General features: G+C 40.6%; 1 protein-coding gene across 1 annotated transcript in view; it reads right to left on the bottom strand.

The window, feature by feature from the left end:
* The window catches only part of GPRIN2 (G protein regulated inducer of neurite outgrowth 2), a 76,687-nt gene extending 71,824 nt beyond the window's left edge, over positions 1-4,863 (bottom strand). Inside the window, exon 1 of the mRNA XM_019502262.1 lies at positions 4,640-4,863. The gene's annotated coding sequence lies outside the window, so the exon portion shown is untranslated. The remainder of the gene's footprint in view (positions 1-4,639) is intronic.
* Positions 4,864-6,361: the final 1,498 nt, after the last annotated feature.

Genomic DNA, 6,361 nt, shown 5'->3' with positions numbered 1-6,361 from the left:
TGAAGTTTGGACCTGAGGCTTTGATTCAGGATGGGTGGCACTTGGCTGCAGAGCTGCAGCAGAGCTTGGGTAGCACTTTAAAAAGCTCCTATGTGGTCTTGGGGAGGGGGTGGCAGCTCCTGCCACTGTGTACACCCTGGGAGGGCATGGGGGCTGTGCCAGGCTCTTCCCGGTGGTGGGGTGGGACCAGGCTGTGCTCGGGGTGGGAGGTGGCAGACCTGGAAGGGGGGTTGGAGGGGGGCTATGGCAAATTTTGGGGTGGCTGTAGGCCCCCTTGAAGCCCTCCTCCCAGCACCACTGCCACCCACCCCGAGCGCAGCCCAGCCCAGTCCAGTGCCTGCCGGGAAGATTCTGGCACAGCCCCCAGTGACAGCCTGCCCTGCCCCACATGCAGATCCAGGGGCACACGCCTCCCATGCCCTCCGAGGGTGCATGCAGTGATGCAGGTGTGCACTCACTGCTACTTAATTAGTGAGCATTCTCCAAAAGGAGAAAGACTTCAGCTCATTCCTCCATGCTACATTAGACTTGCCATGCAATCAGGAATAAATGTATGCTTTCTGAGCAGATATGCCCTCAAGTACATTCAGAAACAGAGGGGCTATTTTTGCAGTTCTTTTTCAGGACAGTCTGGCACTTAAAATGAAATTCTAATAGTCAACAAGCAGACTCACAGCATTCGGCCTGGCCAGTATGTCAACCTCATTTACACTTAGCCTCTTTGTATTCCCATTTCCTAATTGGGAATAGGATTACTGAGCTACAAAAGAAATTTGTGTTTGATTAATGGGTGCTTTTGTTTATTCAATGGAATTTGCCTCGGATTATTAGGAAACTTTAGAGAAAATGCACACACCCCAGTAATTTTTTTTTTCCACAGAACCAGAGAAATACTAGTGTATAAAAGGTATTATTAGGTTAATTCAGTAATTTTAAAACAACAAAAAAATTAATTTAATCAAGGTTCTTTACTTAAGGCTGGTTTATACAGCATATTTCAAGTCCAGTCTAACCCAGTGCATCAGACTTTTGCTAGTCTTCCCAAAATTCCAAAATAGAGTTTAGTTCACAGAAATCTACAATAATAGATGGTTGGTTTTAGGCCTTTTTATTAAACAAAGCAAAACAACAATAACAAGTGTCAATCTTGCCAGTGAAATGCATCTTTAACATGGAGAATATTTAGAGCAGGGGTGGCTAACTCACAGACTGGCTCTACATTCTGGTCCTGCTCCAGCCACCGTGGAATGTTCCTCATGGTCCCGGAGATGCCACTGGGGCGGTACCATAAAGCCATGGAGCTGCACATGGCTGCTCCACAGCTGTGCTACACATTGTGGCTGCTCCACTGGTCTGTGGACACTGCTCCATGAGCCATCCAGCATATCCTACACTCTGCCTATGGAGCACTCAGGATGATATGGTTCCATGGGCAGGATTCAGCCCACAGAGCAGATCTTTGACACCCCAGTCTAAATTAAATACGTGTAGCTTTATCACATATATCAGAAGTGCTCAGCCAGCAGGCCATGAGCCAGAACTGGTCTCCAGTACTTTGTCATCCAGCCCACAGGGCTCCCCACAGATGTGTACAGACCATGGCCCTATGTACTAGGTTGGACATGCAGGGCCTGATCCCAGCACACAGGGGTAGTGAGGGGCCCCTAGAGTCCAATCCTGGTATGCAGGATCCAATCTAGCCTGCGGACCAACCCCACACCATTCACCTGTCCTGTGGGGCCAGAACTATGAGGACCACTGGTATATACCATGGTAAATTCAAAAGAACTAGCACTGCGACTCATAACTACATTCAACTACTAGTTAACTTCAATTACCTGCCAAAATAGAGAATCCCACCCTTTATGATCACACAAAAACTCTCAATATACATTCAAATAAAACTTAGAATATAATTCAAATGAAGAGTGTTAGGAAGCAGTACACATATATAAAAAAGTTAAAAGCCATTTCAGAAGCTAGTTATCATCATAGTTTTTCTACAGTCCATTAACAGTGTAAAAGATACACAGCTCTACAACCCCAACACTAGTTACTTGGGGATTTTAATTTTTTTTTTTTTACTTTCAATTATTTGTTTTCTTCATTTGTGCAAAATAATTCATACAGAGAACATGCACTAACTCCTTACAAAGACAATGAAACAAACCAGACATATTGAAGCAAGTAAGTTGACAGCCATACAAACAACTCTGTAAGGTCTTAAAATTTACAAATGAGCTGAAGGGTTACTTGTGCAAAGTAACAAAAAAACCAAACAAACCCCAGAACCCCTCCAACCTCCCCCCCACCCCCCCATGTGATTTTGAATTCAATCATATTTTGTAATTAAAACAAAGAAACAAACAAACAAAATCAATAAAAACAGAGCTAAATGTTTTCCAACAAAAAATTGTGGAGTGAAGATGGCACCTCCCTGCATTGAATGATTTCCCAAGCCATGCACTTAATAATATTTATTCATGCCCAACACAAGAAAAGTACTCAAAGTTTTATCTAAAACACTGAATATTTCCTCCTTTTTTAATATTTAAGCAGGACCATTTATGTTGTGTTTGTGAGATGCTGAGATTTCAAGAATCTTAACTACAAGGAACAGCAGCTAGGAATACAACCTGTTTAGTCCGAAAGAGCTATTGAAGAAAGACAAGGAATTCACTGCTGATCTGCCCAGAGCTAACCCAGCCTGCAGACAGGTGCAACATTATCTCATTACTGGAACAAATGCCTCTGTCCATCTGGAAACATCACATTTGATTTATACTGTTTTATTAGTGTTCTTGACAAAGACAACATTAAACTTCAAATTCAATCCATTGATCATAAGAAACATTATAGAAAATGTCTGTTTTTACCCATATTTTTAGCGGATTTAAAATTCTGATTATTTAGAGGAAAAAAGTCTAACTCACTATAAAAGATGGCACTAGCTTCAAAGGAATACATTTAGTCATAAATCCATGTAGTAAACAAATATTATGCTTGGGTAGAGATGATGATTATGGTTCTGATGCTGTAATTTAGTGCTATTGTTATTTAATAAAAAAATGACTAGTCTGTGTGTGATGAAGTCTATGCTTCACTATATTGTTAGTCTGTTACAAGTTATCATTCTTAAAGTTTATGCAATTCATGAATTATCAGCTAAATGAAATCTGTATCTACAAATTTTCCCCATAAGCATGAAAACAAAATAGGTAAACAGCATACCATACAAAGTATTATATTGAAAAAAGAAATGTTCTAAGAGTTGACAAAAGCTGGGATATTAATTTTTAAAAAATGAAACCCTTCTAACATCTGTTGTCTGATGACAAGAGTTTGGATCATGAGGCATGTTGTTCCCTGCTCTTGCAAACTTTTAAATATTTGACTTTAAGGACATGAGTAATATTTGCAGAATCAGGGTGGTAATAATCATCTCTGTACCTAAGGACAATATTTGTTTAGGTGTTTTTCTTTGAAACTAGTGTACATTAGCGTAGCTTCCAAAGAAATACACTATATTTTTTAAAAATTGTAATCATTACATAGTTCCTCCTTTGTATGATATTTCATGTTTGTGATTTTGTTTATAACCCCCCTGCATCTTGTTTGCCTCCCCCCAATCCATAAACCAATCTATGTAAGTTCTTAATTTTAAATATAGAAACTTCTTATGAGAAGATTTGCATTTTTAAACTTAGCAAAGTAACTATTCCCCAGTCATATTTTGCAAAATAATTTTGTATCTAGGTTGAACCTTTGGTGAACCAGGTTTCAGGAAATTTGTATTCAGGCATTCTGGACTGATGGAAACTAAAGTTATCCCTGAAAAATGGATAGATCCTTTATCCTCCACTGCTAAACTTTGAAAAACCTGTATTTATAAGAGGACATAGTCCAAGTAGGAATATTTTTCAGATTGCATGTGCTGTCACGTGCTAATTTGCTGAGAAGTTTAAAAAATGTGTGATAACTAACTACAAGGAACAAATACCTGGAGAGCTGTTCTCTAACTGAATACAACAGCAATTAAAAAAAATCAGTCAATAAAACCATTCAATATTACTTCATCTCTCCTCCTCTTTCAGCAGAGCTCTTTCATTACAAAAGGACAAAATTCCACATGCATAAGAAATCTAGATACAGATTGGGGAGGGGTGGAAATTTATGGAACTAGTTGTTTATTACAAAAGGAAATTATTGCAACATTCTCCAGAACATGAAATTAACAACAAACAAATGCATTTGAATTAGACTTTTCAAACTGTAGCACAGAATGAGAATCATCTTTGAAGAAATGCACTGAGCCTATTCAGAGCTCTAAATAAATGTCTTAGATGGGGCTTCTCTTTTTAGAGAAACTACAACTCTGCCATTCCATAGCTTTATTCCCTAAGTTTTAAGTCTGGCTACCTCTCCCCTCCCCAGGCAGCAGTGACAGGACTCCGAGTCTGTTTCTCTGCAGCTCCTCTCACTTCCACATGATCTGCTTTGTTTTTCTCAGAGACAGTGTTTTAAAAGGAGATCTCATTATAATTGCAGAAGACAAAAGACCATGCAAGATGTGGTTCCCATGGTCCTTACCTTGCCCCTACTCAGAGAGGATGCACATCCAGCTTTTAGTCCACATTACCTGGAAGAGATGCTGAAAGATGCTCAGAAATTAAACAACAGAATAAAAGCCACAGGAGGGGCTCCCTTTGGAAACTCAGTTGCCTGCTCCTCTTCCTGCTGCTGATAACAAGGTGTGGGGTAGGGGGGGATGTTAAACAGCATCTAAGCAAAAAGGGCTAAGGAGGAAAGAAGATTTTCTTTGCATCTACAGGTGACGCCTCTTCCTGCTTCCCCCCTATACACACACACATTCTCCACCCCCCGGGGTTAAGAGGAAACAAAATGGAGCCTTGGAGGGAGGGACAAAGATAATCCTGCTGCTTCATCTGATTAGAGAGAGACTGGGCCTATGCAGAGCCAACAACTTCACCAGGGAGTATAGGCAGGGGAAAGGGTAGGGTCAGAAAGAGGAGCAGATGGAGGAAGAGAAGAAAAGATTAAAAAAAATAAGGGAGGTGGCAAAAGAAGAAAGTGAAAGGTAACTATGAAGCTCATCTTCAGGCCCAGTGGGACTGCTGCTCTGGGCATTCCCACTGCCTTGCAGGCTAGAAAACACCAGTGGGAAACACCTGCGGCTTTTAATCGTCCCAAAGGCTGTTAAGCTGAAAACGCACAGCAAGTTTACACGCATGGCAATGTCCTGGTGAATTCAGAGGAGTCTCGTCTGCTTAGGCTGAGTAAGAAAGGGACAGAGGGGTCTCCAGCAGGCCCTGTAGACATTTGGGCTAATACTAAGTGCCACTCTCTTTCACCAAAGCTCACCCAAGAAGCTGCAGAAGAAGAGTATTTGGGAAATGTAACTTGAATTTCAGTTTCTTAATTATCCGGGCCTAAAAGCATCTACAGAAATAGGCCCTGATGCTGCAATGAGCTCCATGCAGGTAGATTTCAATCCAGGATGAAGATAACAGGTGCTTGCTGCAAACCTGTGAAATCTGCCAGGCACTGGTGGAAAAGAATTGTTCTGGTTGCTACAGAAAACAGAATGGGAGGAACTCAAAATACATTTCCTATCAACAGTTATTTTTCCATAAATAAAAGTTGCTTGTAGTAAGTCCTCTCGGAACAAAAGTGGTTAAAAAATAGATGTATATCAGCACTACCCACTTACTGTTCATGTGTGTTGCAGTACCCTCTATCCTGCAAGATTCTACAAAAATTTGCACAAAACCCAGCCTTTGGTATTGCAGAAATACATCAGTGGATGATATTTAATTATCGAGGCATCGCATTATGAAAATTCAAGCAAGCAAATGCACAAAACTCAGCATTGTAAAAACACAGATGGTATAAAATCAAGGTCCAAAGTGCAGACAAAAAGCATTTAAAGCTAACCTCTGCATCAATAGTGCAAATTCATACACAAATACCTAATGCAGATGCTTACAGAAAAACTTCCCGAAGTTGAAGTGTTTAGCGACACATATAGAGTTTTCCCCCAGTTTTCTTAGCTTCATATGGCTCTTCCCTCTGAGACTATTTATATAGGTACAGGTCAAGTGTGATCCTCTCTACTGATTCACAGGGCACTGTCTCTCCTAGTGATGGAGACCTATATAAACTTATTGCTAAGAAGCACCTAGAAACCTAAAAAGTAAAATTTAGAAAATCTGCTGAAATTTGTAATGTACAGGAGGAGTGCAAACAATAGGTCAGACAGAGGTCTGTAGGGAGATAGCAGGAAGGATGCAGAATGGGCTTCTTGCAGCATGTTGGGCTACACAGTAACAAGGCAGTGGGA

This window comes from Gavialis gangeticus, unplaced genomic scaffold (assembly GCF_001723915.1).
Source record: "Gavialis gangeticus isolate Ggan-Ray unplaced genomic scaffold, GavGan_comp1, whole genome shotgun sequence".
Lineage (NCBI taxonomy): Eukaryota > Metazoa > Chordata > Crocodylia > Gavialidae > Gavialis > Gavialis gangeticus.
The sequence above is the reverse complement of the archived record's forward strand: the minus strand, read 5'-3'. Positions and strand labels throughout refer to the sequence as shown.